The 16,043-nt window shown below is 48.5% G+C and overlaps 1 pseudogene; it reads right to left on the bottom strand.

Annotated features, from left to right (window-relative positions):
• Positions 1–6,707: 6,707 nt before the first annotated feature.
• Positions 6,708–15,718, bottom strand: LOC131482526 (transcription factor SOX-2-like; annotated as a pseudogene).
• Positions 15,719–16,043: the final 325 nt, after the last annotated feature.

Genomic DNA, 16,043 nt, shown 5'->3' with positions numbered 1-16,043 from the left:
AAAAAGAGATTAAGATCTTCTGTCCAATGATTCACTCCCCAAGTGATCACAACAGCCGGTACTTCACCAATCCCGAGCCAGGACCAGGAACTTCTTCCAGATCTCCCACACAGGTGCAGGGTCCCAAATCTTTGGGCCATCCTCAACTGCTTTCCCAGGCTACAAGTCAGGAGCTGAATGGGAAGTGGAGCTGCCTGGATTAGAACTGGCGCCCATATGGGATCCTGGCATGCTCAAGGCGAGGACTTTAGCCACTAGGCCATGCCGCCAAGCCTGCTCAAGTGGTTTTGGTAGCTCACCAGTTATGAATCACTGCCAATTTCTCCACTCCAGGCACCATGAGGTTGTTGGAGAATCCACTGATTGACATAGTCCATCATAAAGTCTCCATTTGTCCCATATTTCGCTGCCAACATATAGCTGAGGTGGTGGATTGATCTGTTCTGTCTACTGTCTTTTCTTGGTTAGGGTTCTGAGTCCGCCACTATGATTGGGGGATCCCAAAAAGAAACTTTGATGTGTTGCCAGACCAGATTCTTGTATGTACTAGCAAGTACAGGGCCCGCCACAGTCCATCGCCCTGGCAACTGGTGGGCTGCTACATGGACAGGCCGGCTCTCCTGAGCTCATTGTTTCAAGGACAGGGCAGTTTGGACTGCGCCCCCCTGAGCCCTTGCCAACCCACCCGCCATCCCCTCCATCCCCAAGCAGCTCACTAACACCTTCTAACTCCCTTCTCTGCCCCCTCCTCCACACACACACATTCCTAAACTGCCTGCAGCCAGCTCCAGGGCCAAGTGAGCTTACCCAGTGTCATTCTGGCTGCTTTTGTGTCAGACCTATTCAAATGGAGCTCCAAGAGCCCCAAACACACATTGTTGGTTATTTAAAAGGTTGAGTTCTAGTTTATATGATATTATGATATTATTATGTGCAGCTAATTCCCACAACCTGATTCTTTGCCATGAGCTGAAAACACCAGAAGCAACAAGGTATCTTAGGAGGTTTATTCCAGTGGGGAAGGAACAGAATGCAGGGGAAGGGGAAAGGGAGGAGGGGTAGGGTGGCTGGAAGAAGAGGAAGAGCAAAGAAGAGAGACAACCGTGCCTGGGGGCTTTTTGGTCTGCCAGGTGTGGGGGTGATGATTGGGAGGGATTGAGGGAAGGCCCCAGGGGATTGGCAACTGCAGGTGAATGCCTATTGATGATTTGTGAGTGGGCGGGTTTGGGGAAGAGGCTGGAAGATTGGAGGTGGGATTCTCAGGTGGAATGCCAGGTTACATTTGATTGGTGGATGGCTGGACTGGCACGGATTTCCTGTGCTCTGAGGAAGAAGTAATGGCGCAGAGTCCAGGGTAGGATATTCGAATAACTTCTTCCACTCATACCATCAGATCCAGGGCCTGGGGGCTCTGCCAGGGTCCCCACACCTCTAAACTGCCCTCCCACCACCCTGCAGCTGCTCCAGGATCAGGCAGGCTTGGCCAACAATATGGCTTCTGCATCAAGTCAATCTCCGGCCTGCTGCTCTGGAGCCGGGTCTGCTTGCCCTCACCCACAGTGCATCTGCCACGACCAGCTTATCCACTGCTCCAGGGCCAGGTCCTTTTGGCCCGCGAGCCCTCCACACACACCCAGCATGACCATCCCACTGCCCCATCTGCTGTTCCACAGCCAACCTGATTCAGTCTTCCAAGGGCAGGTCTTACTTCTCTTGGATTGGGGCTGACGTCTTCCAGGTGTTCCTGGAGCTTTCCCCAACTAGGTCTGTCACTGGGTTTTTCTATGGGCAGGTCTGCTTCCTCTGCGGGTCAGAGGCTGGAGTCTTTCAAAGGTGTCTCTATTTCCCATGGGTTGGGGGCTAGGGTCTTCTCTGGTGGGGGGTTTTCTTTCCGCCAAAGGGTGGTGGCTGAGGTCTTCTAGGGGAAGTCCGTCCCTTGCACTTCAGGGATGGATTCTACTTTCTTTTGGTTGGGGGCTGGGGTCATCTTGGGAATGTCCTCTCCCCACGGGGTTGGGCTCTTGGCTTCTTCCATGTTGGGTGCTGTAGTCTTGCAGGGGTAGGTCCTGATTGCCCCTGACTCAGGGATTCAGTTTTTCCAGGGATGGACCATGCTTCCACCCACTGGCATCAGAGGCTGGAGCCTTCCAGGGGCCTTGATGCCGTTTTCCCTTTTCACTGCCCCACCCCCATCAGAATAATGGTCTTCCTGTGGCAGGAAACAACCCACAGGGAAGCTGGACCCACCGCTGGAGGACCCCAACTTTCTACCCAGGGCTAACCAGGACCTACCTCAGGAAGACTCCAACATCCCATCCAGGGAGAGACAGGACCTGACCCTGTGTAGTTTCCTGACTCTGCCTCTATGCATGGCTGGATGTGGTGACTCATGCCCTTACTCTGTTGGTGCTTGCAAGATGGACTCCTGGTGCCACTTCCTGTGTCACTTCATCCCACAGTTAGACCCAGAGCCAGCTGCACACTCCTCTCTGCCTGTCTCAGGCCATGCTGGTGGGCACCTGCACCTTCCTGTAGGTCACAGTACAGGGAACAAGGGACCTTCCACTGAAGGCATGGCAGATTGATTGATTTGAAAGACATGGTAACAGAGGTAATGAGATCTTTCAGGGTTAGGCTAGGCTAAAGCTAGGAACCAGGTACTTCAGCCAGGTCTCCCAGGTGCAATAAGCAGGGAGTTGGATCAGAAATGGAGCAGCCAGGACTCAAACTGGTGCTCTGATATGGGATGGCAATTTGAAGATGTAAATTTGACCCAGGGCACCGTAATTTCAACACTTCTGAGTAGTGGGAAAATGAATACTATCTTCTTTATCATTTGTTTATATTGATCCAAAGGGCTTGAATGGATGGGAAGACAGTTACTTGTATTTCTTCCCTGCTGTAGATGTGCACATCACAAAGATCCAGACTGGACAGCACCAAGTGGCCCAGCAAGCTCTGTGTTGGCCCTTCTTGCACTGGCATGGAACTACCCAGCGTTATTGGCAACTTTCCGGAAAGTTCTAAAATAGCTTCTTCTTCTTCATCATCATCATCATCATCTTCTTCTTCTTTTATTTTTGTTAATTATATCTTGAGACTCAGATTTGTTTGTTGGGTTTGACAAGCATGGAAAGTACCTCCTGGGTTCATCTGACCTGGCAGTGCCAAGGCTGGTTGATGTGGTGGGTGTGTTGCGGGGCATGTTACTGTGGCCAAGCCAGTCTGTCCCTAGAGCAAGCTGCAGGCAGACTGCCTGGAGAAGCCTGAGGGAGGCATGACAGGCTGGCTAGAAGCACAGGCTTTGCCAGCTCTGAAGACCTGTGTTTGCTGCAATAACCAAGGTGGAAATGCTAGATGTGCTGTGTAGCCAGGGAGAGTGAGCCTATTCCGGAGGAGCAAGATGCAGGACAGGGGTGTTAGGGTTCCTGTCAGAGCCAGCCTAGAGCTGACAGCCTCCTGCAGTGCTATAGCCCACCCATTGTCCACCCATTGTAAACATGGCAGCCTCCTGTGGCTGTCCAACTCACCTGGTTCCTAAGGCAGGGCCGGCCAACTCACTCTTCATAAAAACTCATCTAACTCTCACATTGAGGTCACTCTCTGAAGGAAGGGAGAGCTGACCCAGGCTGGATGGTCGGCTTGCCTTACTCCTTCATAAAATTTGCTGTTTAGTAAACAGACTGGGGCCACAGGTTTGTGGACAGAAGGGGCCAGGCCTTGGGCTGCACTTCTTGAAGAGAGCAAGGCAGCCCAGCCAGGTGGCCTAGAAGCTAAAGTCCTTGCCTTGAACATGCCAGGATCTCATATGGGCACTGGTTCTAATTCCAGCATCCCTGCTTCCCATCCAACTCCCTGCTTGTGGCCTAAGAAAACCGTGGCACCCTGCACCCCTGTGGGAGACTGCAGAAAGTTACTGGCTCCTGGCTTCAGATTGGTTGAGCACCAGTCATTGCGGTCACTTGGGTTTGAATCATCAGACAGAGGATCTTTCTCTGTCTCTCCTCCTCTCTGTCTATCTGACTTTGTGATAAAAACAAAATAAATTCAAGGGGGAAAAAAAGACAGGGGGTCTTGGACTGCAGACATCCACCATTCTCTGGCTTCTCTGTCCACATTCCATTACTGCTAGGCCTTACCTCTCTCAGAACTCCAGAAAGTACACAAATCAGAAATACAAAGCATCTTAGAGTTAACATCTTTCCTGTCCCACTCAAGCAGTAAACAGATTGTGAGGAATACACATATACAGGGCCCATGTTCAGGGGCTACCCGGAGACCTAAGACCAAGAAGGTACTGGGGAGACCAAGAGTCAGAGTGCCAGAGCAATGGAAGCATGTGACCAAGAGAGTGAGCCCTACCCATCAGAGTCCACTGTGGGGGCTTTGGAGAGGAGTGGTTACACAACAATGCAATACTGGCCCTCTCAGGTTCCAGATAGGTGAGCATCCCAGGTGGGCAGGAGGAAACATCCAGGTAGTGGGATGGAGTGTGCCTTCCAAACTGGTGACCCTGAACTGCCTGCCTAGCCCACAACATTGGGAGAAAGAAGACACAGGTCTCACCTCTTTTTTCTATGCTAGTTAGTAGACATTACTGCCCATTGTGAAAAGTTTCTTTCTCTCTGCCCTTGGGGTGACTCATGTCAACCCTTCCCTGAGATGGTGCTGAATGGACACAATTTCCATCTTTTCCATGGGTGTTTCCTCCCTTGAAGCCCCTCCTGCTGCTAGTGCAGGCCACCTTCCTTCTGCTTCTTAAATAAACCCTGCTTTACAAACTAGAGTTGTCTACATGAACATTTTTTCATGAGACGAGAAATAGGTTGTTGCAGTGTTTCGTGTTGATTTGCCTACCACACTAGCCCACTTTGCCTGCAACAGTGGGAAGGCTATGGGGGCAGGCTAGAAATGAGTGTGGTGGGGCCGAGCCCTCCTGGCTCTGGAGGAGCTTCCAAGTAGGTTAGGTGTGTCGGAGATGACACTGGAGGGCCAGGTAAAGAGGCAGAGTGGGTATGTTGTGTGGCTTGGGACTCAAGGTGTGCAGGCTGGGGCTGCTGGGGTCACTAGCTAAAGGGGCCCAGCCCTGGAGTGGCTGGCAAGCACACTGCCTGCTGAGGGAGTGAGATCATTGGCTAAGCCCAACTGGCTCTCGAGGTGCTGACAGTGGACAGTGGGGCAGTGCTCCTAAGATAGAGCCCAGGCTGTTTAACCGAGACTGGCCATGGATGGGCAAGTGGGATGATCGAAGGTGTTATGTTAAAGAAGCCCTTCACCACCTCCCTCCAGCCCATGCAATTCAGCCTGGCCCTGAAATGGAGGACTACATTCTGTAGGAGCAGGGACACCGGCCAGGATGACTTGGCTATGAAGCAGATGGCAGGCAGAGAGGGGGCACACAGTGCACTGGCTTGTCCAGCTTGTTCCTGGATTAGTGGCCAGTGGGCTCCTTGGGCTCTGGGCTTACTGCCATGACCCATTGGCTCTGAAATGCATGGTGTGCATGCTAGGTGTACATGGGGATACCGACCAAGCATCATGTGGGGCTGAGCAACCTTCGAGCTAGGGCTGAGGGGTGCACTGGCCTAGGCAGCTGGAATGATGTGGCCCTAGAGCAGATGGAGTGCATGCTCAGGGCCAGGAATGCTGTCTGAACAGGCCTGGCCTTTGATCAGTGGTAGAGGCAATGGTGAGGTTGGGTTAGAGGCACATGGAGCAATAGCTGAGCCCACCTGACCCTTGAGTGACTTGCAAGCAAGCTGGGAAGGTGGGACAGGGTCAAGGGGGGCAAGATTGTTAGCAGAGTGGACATCCGGCAGGCTGGGGCCACAGGGGATACCAGTTGAACTGGCCAGTCCTTGCAGTGGTGGTCTATGAGCTTCTTGTTAGGGCAAGGCCCCACATGCAGCTTGGTCTATGAGCAGCTTGTTGGGGGTGCCGGGTGGCTGGTAGTGCCCAACTGGTTCTACAGTAGCAAGTTGGAGCAGTGGGACAGGTGTGTGGGTTTCTTGGGCTGAGTGGGCCTGGAGCAGTAAGAAACCTAAAGGTGCAGGGGTCATCAGCCTAGCTATGGGATCCTGTAGCCTCGTGGGAGACCCGGAAGAGGTTCCTGTCTCCAGGCTTCATATTGGCTCAGCTCCAGCCATTGTGCTCACTTGGGGAGTGAATCATCCGATGGAAGATCTTTCTCTCTGTCTCTCCTCCTCTCTGTATATCCACCTTTCAATTAAAAAAAAAAGTTGTGTGCAGTTTTCTTTTACTTCAGATCTATACAAGGTCCATTTCCTAGGCCCTCCCCAGTCCACCCACTAGCCAGTTTCTTTTTTTTTTTTTTTCTGTACAAAAATAGTCCCACCAAAAAAGAAGTCCAGCATGCATCTCTACATCTTTTATAAAGATCTCTGGTCGGCGTCGCAGGTTTTGCGCTGAGCGCAGAAGGGATTGGTGGTCTCCTCTGAAGGTGTCATTTACTGTGAGTAATGAAATGTTCTTTGTCACATACCAGGATTTGTGTTGCATGCGCTTGTTTTTTTCGTCATGCTTCCTTCTCACTCTACTTTTGCACCCCTCCCATTTCCCGGATTTTTGTTTGTTTCCATTTCCTCTGAAAATGTCTTCCCCCCTACTCCCCACCCGACTATCACCTCCAATCTCCCCTCCAACACCGCTCCCCGTCTTTCTCCAGTCCGCTGTCTGGCGGGCCCCCCTCACATGTGCGAGAGGGGCAGTGTGCCTTTAATGGCAGTGCTGGGCACTGGGCTGCTCTGGTTGTGCTGCGACATGTGCAGATGGCTTGGCGCTGGTGAGGTACACACTGATCGTGTTCTGGAGGGTCCCGGCCTGGCAGGGCTCCCTGGAGTGGGAGGAAGAGGTAACCACTGAGGGGCTGGAGCTGGCCTTGGACTTCACCACCTAGCCCAAGAAGCCTAGCGCCATGCCAAGGGTGCTCTGCTGCGAGTAGGACATGCTGTAGGTGGGAGAGCCATTCATGTAGGTCTGCGAGCTGGTCATGGAGTTGTACTGCAGCGAGCTGACATCATAGCGGTGCAAGGGCTGCATCTGAGCTGCGCCATGGTTGTTGAGGCCCAGGTGCCGCGGGCAGCCCAGATGGTCCTGCATCATGCTGTAGCTGCCATTGCTCCAGCCATTCACGTAGGCATAGTTGTCAATGCGCTGGTTCATAGCTGCCCCCACCCTGGCGCCCACCCCAACCCCGCTGGCCATTCTGTTGCTTCTGGGAGCCAGCAGCCCGCCAGGCTGCGTGTTCTTATCCTTCTTCAAGAGCTTCTTGGTTTTCGCCCACGGCCGAAATTTATAATCTCTGTTTCTTCTTGTGCAACGCCCGCAGCCACTTGGCCTCTGTGGTGAACGGCCGCTTTGTCATCTCCCACTAAGTTTCCCCTCAGGGCCCAGGCGGTTGCTGATGTCAACGTTGTGCATCTTGGGGTTCTCCTGGGTCATCTTGCGACACTGCCCACGGGAACACACCATGAAGGCGTTCATGGGCCTTTTGGTTGCCGCCGACCACCACCGCCGCCGTGGTGTTGCCATTGCCTCAGCCTCCCCCAGAATTCGGCTGTGTGCCCAGCGGCTTGAGCTCCATCTCCATCTGTTGTACATACGGGCGCTGTGCTCCTGGGCCCGGCCCGCTGGAGGCCAGAGACCCTCGGCACGGCGGGGAACTCGGGGGGGGGGGTGGCACAGAAGGAGGAGGTGGAGGGGAGGGGGGCGGGTGGGGGTGATTGGAGATAGCAGGGTTTGAGGAGACCAGGTGGAGGAGAGCAATTTGGGGAGGGAAGGAAGAAAGGGGACAGAGATGGCAGAGAGAGAGAGAGGCGAAATGGAATCGGGATCAAAAAAGCAAAGTTTCCCTCAGCCTCTGGCCGATGCCGCAGCTGCCAGCTGCGATTATTATTGTTGTTATGATTTTTTTTTGGGGGGGGGAAGGCTTAAGCCCCGGACTCAAACTTCTTTCTGCCTTTCTTTCTCTTTGCTTCTTGTTCCCTCAGTCCTTAAAGAGGCTGCAACCTACTCTCCCCCTTTTGCAAACACTCTCTTCTCTGCCTTTACAATTCCTGATAACACTTTGAACAAGTTAATAGACACCGTCTGAGCGCTGGTTCTAATCCCGGCGGCTGTGCTTCCCATTCAGCTCCCTGCTTGTGGCCTGGGTAAGCCTTGGGACCCTGCATCCCTCTGGCAGACCTGGAGGAAGTTCCTGGCTCCTGGCTTTTTATGGGCAAGCACCAGTCTTTGTGGTCACTTGGGGAATGAATCATCGGACGGAAGAGCTTCCTCTCTGTCTCTCCTTTCTGTATACCTGACTTTGCAATCAAAATCAAATAAATCTTAAAAAGAAGAGTTGCATTTAATCAGCCACAAACATTGTTCTTAGGACACAAGAGGCTAGGAATTCTTAAGTTTACATTTAGAAAATCTCACTGGTCGGCAAAGGGTGTAGACATGTTTGAGAGGATGGAAAATTATTAGATAGGGTAAAGAACAGAGAGCAGATTATAGAAAAAGTTAGGGGCCAGGAAGTCAACAGGGAGGTACTTGAAGACCCCCAGACACAAGGAAGAGGCGATGATGGCTGAGCAGTGTTCAGGGAACAGAAAACCCAGCAGCCACTGGTGAGCTGTGATCTGGACACAAAGGACAACCAGGGATCCAGAGGCAGCCACGGATCAGCCCTTGCAGCAGCCAGGGGGGAGCTTGGGTTCACAAGGAGAGCTCAGGAGGTGAAGACAGGCTGGGACTGGCCATTTGTGCCAGATACTTTGAATGTGGGGAGAAAGGCACCCTCCTTCACTGCTGGTGGGAGTGTAGGCTAACACAACCACTGAGGAAATCAGTATGGAGAGTGCTTGGAGAATTGCAAATAAATCTGCCATATGACCCAGCTGTCCTGCTGCTAGGAATATACCCAATGGAAATGATATCTGCATGTGAGAAGGGCATCTGTAATCCTATCTACAGTAGCACAAGCTACAATAGCAAAGACATGGAAACAATCTAGATGCACATCCAAAGAAGAGTGGTTAAAGAAACTGTGGTACATCTACTCCATGGAATATTATTCAGCTCTTAAGAACAATGAAATTATACTATTTACAACTAGCTGGTCCCAACTAGAAACCATTATGGTCAGTGAAATGAGTCAGTCTCAAAAGAACAAATACCATAATGTTTTCTCTTACATAAGGAAACCAGTGTGGAATGTATATTTTCAATAATTCAATCGACACTGTTTTTGTTTTGTTTTGTTTTGGCTGCATCCCATGTGTTTTGAAGTTTTTTTATATCAGTTTTATTTATTCCAAATACTCTCTCTTTTTAAAAAAATTTATTTATCTTAATTGGAAAGCCGGATATACAGAGAGGAGGAGAGACAGAGAGGAAGATCTTCCATCCGATGATTCACTCCCCAAGTGCGCACAAGAGCCGGTGCTGTGCCAGTCTGGAGCCAGGAGCCAGGAACTTCCTCCAGGTCTACCCCACGGGTGCAGGGTCCCAAGGCTTGGGCCATCCTCCACTGTTTTCCCAGGCCACAAGCAGGGAGCTGGATGGGAAGTGGAGCTGCTGGGATTAGAACCGGCGCTTACATGGGATCCCGGCAAAAATGCTCTCTTTTCTTTTGTCAAATTCATTGCTGGCTCATGGACTATATGGTGCATCATTTTTTTCAAGAGACTTTTGTATCTCCTTCTTGTCACTCATGTGTTGGTTACTCAGTGGCGTGTTTTTTCATGGAGCTGTATTTTGTTGTTGTTGTTGAGGCTGTTGTTCTAGCTCATACCAGTTTTTGACCTTATTTCATGGTTTCTCAATTATGGAAATGTATAGTGATGGGGTACTGGGGTCTACCATATCCAGATGTGGGGATATAATGCAACATTTATTCCTGCATCCAGATGACAGATAGATTCCTAATGAAACTGTTGGACAAGTGTAGACCATGGGATGCTAGACTGTCTGTATTTGTCTGTTCCAGAAATGTTTGGGTAAACTAAGAGACTGATGGAATTATAATTCCTCATGAAGGATTATGCCACTGCAGTAAAATGGGGAAAATTTGTCGGGGGTGGGACTTTGGGGGAAAATTCCAGTGTATATAAAACTGTAACACATAATTCAAATATTCAAAATTATATATATATATGTGTATATATATATATATATATATATGAACTGAAATTCTTCATATGCTTTTAATACCCTATGTTAATCTTCAGTGGGTCAGGAGAGCAGAGAAATGTTGCACCTTCTTAGAATGTGTGAGAAAGAAATTAAATATAATCTATCAGAATTGTAACAGGTAATTTACAGACTCCAGACTTGAACCTGCATTTGACATGAGCAAAAAGTATAAAGACATACAGTGGGATCCAAGAGCGATCCTGACAGCCTCTTAACAGGAAGTCATATGCACAGAGCAGGAGGGAACCCTAGAGTGGAACAGAAAGACAGGAGGAGGCTTGTATCCTAACCCCAGAACCAAGAAATATCAGTATGGGCACCAAGGACTATATCCCAACTGCCAAGGAGATCATAGGGAATTGGAGTGTCCTCATAGGCCGAGAACTCTGAGGCCAACTATTCCCTATCAGATTTCCCACACTGGATGGAAGAAGCCTAGGTCCTTCCTCACAGGATCTAATGTCTTTGGAACAACAGCCAGGAGCCCTGAGCAGTCCTCAGAAACAGAAGAACAGTAAATTTCCATCGGGACTCAGGAGAGGAGCTTTCTCTGGTCCTTACTTAGTTCCAACTTTGGCTCCCCACCCTCTCTTGCAATAACCATCAGGGTTGCTCCGCAATCCCTCTCCCCCCCAAAAAATTAGATCAGGTAGACAGAGAGAGACCAATAAGGAAAGCTTAGAATAGTTAGGAAAGAATCAGCTTGGAATTCCATATATCTTATTAGTTAGAACACAAAGATCAGTTACTCCTCACTAAGGTATTGAAGCTTTCTCTGCACACCCCTCCTAAAATTGCTCTGCTGCTCAATAGTTAACATATGACTTATGAGAGTTATAAGCCTGTTTGGACTATCCTAACATTTGCAAAGCTCAGGAAGAATCACACTTGAATAGTATAAGCTGCTAACTATAAAAATGAAAATAGACAGGAGACAGCTGAGTCATACCATATAACCATTTTAAGGCTTAGAGCAACGGATTGTGTATGTACTAAAATTGAGATGTCAATGGAGTAGTTAAAGGATGTGGTTAAGATCTTGCAATTTCTAACAAATTGGTCACTCAATTCCATGCTAACTAAATTCATGATGTTGTGAATTTCCATGTTTCTTCCTGTTGTTGAAGTTGTGTGGTGGCTTTTCATTGGAGGGAATGATGCTCTACCAGCTCTACTTTTGGACCAAGGAGGGTCACCCAATGAAACTGTTGAATATATCTGGACAATGGGATGCTGGAGTCTCTGCATGGACCTTGCTTATAATGACAGAATCATGACTGGAAAAGAACTGTACTAGTGTAACAATTTGGAGGAATTCAATTTGGGGGAGGGTTTGGGGGAATCCCAGAGATTATGAAATCGTGTAATAAAGTGAAATAATAATTAACAAAAGAAAATATTTATCTCACTTAAACAAAAAGAATTTTTTAAAGATTTATTTTATTTTTAGAGCAAAGTCAGTTATGCAGAGAAGAGGAGAGACAGAGAGGAAGATCTTCCATCTGATGGTTCACTCTCCAACTGACCACTATGGCCAGTGCTGCGCCAAACCAAAGTCAGGATCCAGGAACTTCCTCCAGGTCTCCCATGTGCATGCAGGGTGCTAAGGCTTTGAGCCATCCTCCACTGCTTTCCCAGGCCACAAGCAGAGAGCAGTATAGGAAGCAGGACTGCCAGGATTAGAACTAGTGCCCATATGGGATCCCGATGCTTTCAAAGTGAGGACTTTAGCTGCTAGGCCTCCAAGCTCGGCCTAAATCAAAATTTAAGGTGTAGAAATCTTGTTGTTGTTTTTTTTTTGTTTCTTTTTTTTATTACTTTTGGAGGGCTCTGTTCTAGCAAGTTAGTGAACAAGTTTAGCAAGTAACATTGTTTTGTTTTGTTTGTAAGTAGATGTTACTTAGATTGCCCTTTACCCCATCCCTCTGGATTAGGGTTGCGTGTGGTTGAAGCATACAAAAGAGAAAAGAAAATGCTTAAATCTTGGAAAAACTGCAGTTTCAAGCAGAGGAAGAGGGAGGAGGAGGGGAGAAGTGGTTGTGGCCACTCAGATTCTCAGTGAGGAAAGCTAGCTAGGGAACTTCAGACAGAGGAGGGTGAAGGAAGGAGTGAGTTGTGAGAAGTAGGTGGAGCACAGTGTGACTTAGAGAGAGGGGAGAGGGTGGAGGGAAATATTGATTATTGATCAGAGCAAATAATATTGCTTTAAAAGGCAGCTGGCTTATGCTGTAGGCACAAGGAACATTCAAGTGGCTGCAATGGCCAGAGCTGAGCTGATCCTAACCTAGGAGCGAGGAACTTCTTCCAGGTTTCCAACACCAGTAAAATTTCCAAAGCTACTCACAATAGGTGAGGATATATTTATAGCCTCATAGGAGTGTTTGTATACACTGAAAACTAGCTATTGTGGCAATCTATTAACAAAATTAGCAAAAATTAGGGGTCTGGCACAATGGCTCAGTGGCTAAAGTGTTAGCTTGCAAGTGCTGGGATATCATGTGTGCACCATTCATATGTAGCTGCTCCGCTTCCCATCCAGCTTCCTGCTTGTGGCCTGGGAAAGCAGTCGAGGATGGTACTAAGCCTTCAGACCCTGCACACACATACAATACCTGAATGGGACTCCTGACTTCAGATGAACTAAATTCTGGCTGTTGTGTCCACTTGTGAAGGGAACCAGCAGAATCAAGATTTATCTCTCTGTCTCTCTTTCTCTATGTATATCTGTCTTCCAATAAATAAATAAATTAACATCAAAATAAAGAATATTAAAAGTCAGTAAGAAAGAACTGCCTTGCAAATAATTCATTTCTGGGATATAAACATCATCCTTGATAAAACTTGTAATCGTTCACAAGATTATGAGATTTTCAACTCTGTCACGTAATGCAACACAATTAATGAATAAATTTAATAATTTATAATTCAATGAATAAATTATAAAAAATTATGAGATGTTCTGTAATACTTACAAGTTATTTTAAAACAGTTCCAGCGCAGTAGCCTAGTGGCCTAAGTGCTTGCCTTATACATGACGGGATTGCATTTGGGCACCAGTTCTAACCCTAGCAGCACTATTTTCCATCCAGCTCCCTGGTTGTGGCCTCGGAGCACAGTTTAGGGCAGCCCAAAATCTTGAAACCCTACAGCTCTGTGGGAGAACTGGAAGAGGCTCTGGGCTCCTGGCTTCAGTCTGGTGCCGCACCGGCCGTTGCAGCTGCTTGCGGAGTGAATTAGCGGATGTAAGACCTTCTCCGTCTCTCCTCCTCTCTCTATTTCTGACATTTCTACAAAAAAAAAAAAAAATTAAATATCTCATAGAAAGATATTTTAAAACAGAAACCAAAAGTCACAAATTCTGGAAACCGAGTAACAGAAACACATCTATATGCATAAAATAGGAAATATAGATATAATATGAATTACATCTATCAGTGCAAGTTTTCTTTTGCTAGATTGAATCTGGACAAGCCCTCTTCTCGGTTTGTGTCTTACACATTATTGTGAATGTATAATCTGTATTTCAAAAAGTGAAATGAACTACTGGAAAAAAACCTTGGCAATACAAAGAAGAAAAGTTCCAGAAAGCATTGAACATTCGGTGAGGTGTATGTGCAGACTCTTGTACTACATTTCTGTGTGTTTTCAGACTTGAACAGGATCCTGAAGCAGAGAGGGAAGGAGAGGCCAGGAGGTGGACTGATGTGAGAGGCGACAGCGGCCCCTGCTGTTGGAAGGCTCAAACTGCAAGAGAGGAGGCCCCTTCCAGCCTGAGGTGAAGCCCCGCCCCTCACTCCCCCTCCCTCCAGAATCCTACCTGCCTGCCCTTTGTGATTGTGATTGGCTACGTGTTGTGACGTCATGCATAGTCGTGGGAGGGGTCCAATCAGGCGCCAGCGCCCAGGAAGCCCTGTGGCAGCAGGTGGGAGGTTGTTGTGGGGCCCCGCCATAACCACGTTGCTGGTTGTGCTGGTGGAGAGGCGCAGGTGGCTGAGCCAGTGCGTCCCTGTGAGCTCCCTCCCCTCAGGAGCCTCTGCAGGACCCCCGACTCGTGAGAAGCTGGGAAGGGTGAGTGTGTGAGAGCATCTCCTGAGGCCCCGGGGCGGGCGGGCGGGCGGGGACCAGGAGGGGGCCCTTGGGGTCCTCACTCTGCAGCACTGACCTTGAACACTAGGGCTCCCAGTTGAACCCATTGTGCAGTGAGGAGGGGAGAGTGCCCGGGACAGTGCGACCTTCATGTTGGGCATGGTTTCCATTTTTTATTTTTTATTTTATTTTATTTTATTTTAATTTTCTACCTCATTGCGACTTCTTTTTTAATTGGCCTGATTTTCTTGATTTGGGCCACAGCGTCTCGAGCCCCCAGCTCAGTCCTCAGTGAAGCTCCTCCTAAGGGTCTGGGACAGTTTTCTTGTTGCTGACACCAGAGCAGCACAGACTCCAGCAGTTAGAGCAAACAGCTTTGTTTTCCTCTGAGTTGTGCTGCAAGGTTGAGGGGCAGCATGTGGTGCTGGCGCTGTGCTTGGCAGAGGCCTGGGGTGGCACAGCGACCTTGTAGACAAGTCAAGGTAGTGCACGGGGACTCACGCAAAGGGGCTTCTCTAGAAGGACCTGCTGAAGGAGCTGTGAAGGCAGCACTACTGATTTGTCCTGATGGCTTCTGGTATGTTGTCACCCATTCCCTTAAGTTCTCACAATTGGGATTAAATGTCCCCATGAGTTGTAGAGGGAATAAGTCAGGTTCAGCAGAGAGCATTAAGGCAGGGAATAAATCTGTGAATGTCCAGAACTCTTGTCTCAATGCCAAGTGCTGCTCTCTGCCCTGAAAAATCACAACAAGAGTCACTATTTCCTCCAAGATATAATTCCATAAGTTGTCTTTTTATTTCCCTATCTCACAAAATAAGCCTTAGGTCTTTAGAGGAACTGTTTGTTGTGAACAGTAGGCATGGGAGAAAAGCAGTCAATGCCCACCTGACACAGCACAGGAAGGCCTCACTGCCCTGTGTGGGTGTGTGTGACAGTGGTTAAGATGACATTGGGACTCCTGTGTCTCCATCAGAATGCCTGGGTTTCAGTTCTGTGCAAATGCAGTGTGCAGCTACTGCCCAGGCTGGGAGGCAGCAGACAGTGGCTTGGGTAGCAGTGTGAAAAACCTAACTTATTTTGGGTCTTGTGGCTGTGGCAGGCATGTGGGAAATGAAAGATGAGATGAAAAAGCCTGCTGGTAAGAAAAATCTACATTAGCTGTTAGGAACTCCTCAACCTTGACCCCCCATTCAAACATTAACAGGTTCCTCAATATATTCTTTTTGTTTTCCTCAGTTTCAAAACACCTTGTAACAAACAAACATGAGTATTTTATCCTCTGGCTCACTCATTCCCCCTGAAAGAGAGCAGTAGATTGGGGGTTACCATTCAGAGTGGCAGTTGATGCCCTAAAACTGGAGGGCATCTATCGTGGTCCATCTATTGCATATAATTAACTCCTTGGAGCTTTAATATTCTCTTTACCCATCCCGAGCTCCATTCCTTGGTGACATATTAGTGTCATCTAGAGAAATCATTGATGCACTCTGGGTTCTCTGAGGCTTGGCTACCTAGGGAGTAAAACCTTGGCAAAGGCCCAGGTAAATCCTAGGGTAGTGAGCTTGGGATACACAGCAGTTTCATTTTGCAGCCACAAGTTGGTTTAGTCAGAGGATAATTTGCACCAAGAAAGAATCTTTGTGAAGGTAAAATGTTGGTGGCCTAGAGCACTTATCAAATTGTGAGTGTGTTTGTGACTGTTGTCATGCAATTCCTACAAATATTTGCAATTTTCCAATTCTGGTGGCAGAAAG

The sequence above is a fragment of the Ochotona princeps genome, chromosome 18 (genome assembly GCF_030435755.1).
Source record: "Ochotona princeps isolate mOchPri1 chromosome 18, mOchPri1.hap1, whole genome shotgun sequence".
NCBI classification, from domain to species: Eukaryota; Metazoa; Chordata; class Mammalia; order Lagomorpha; family Ochotonidae; genus Ochotona; species Ochotona princeps.
This window is presented reverse-complemented; position numbering and strand designations above follow the sequence as displayed.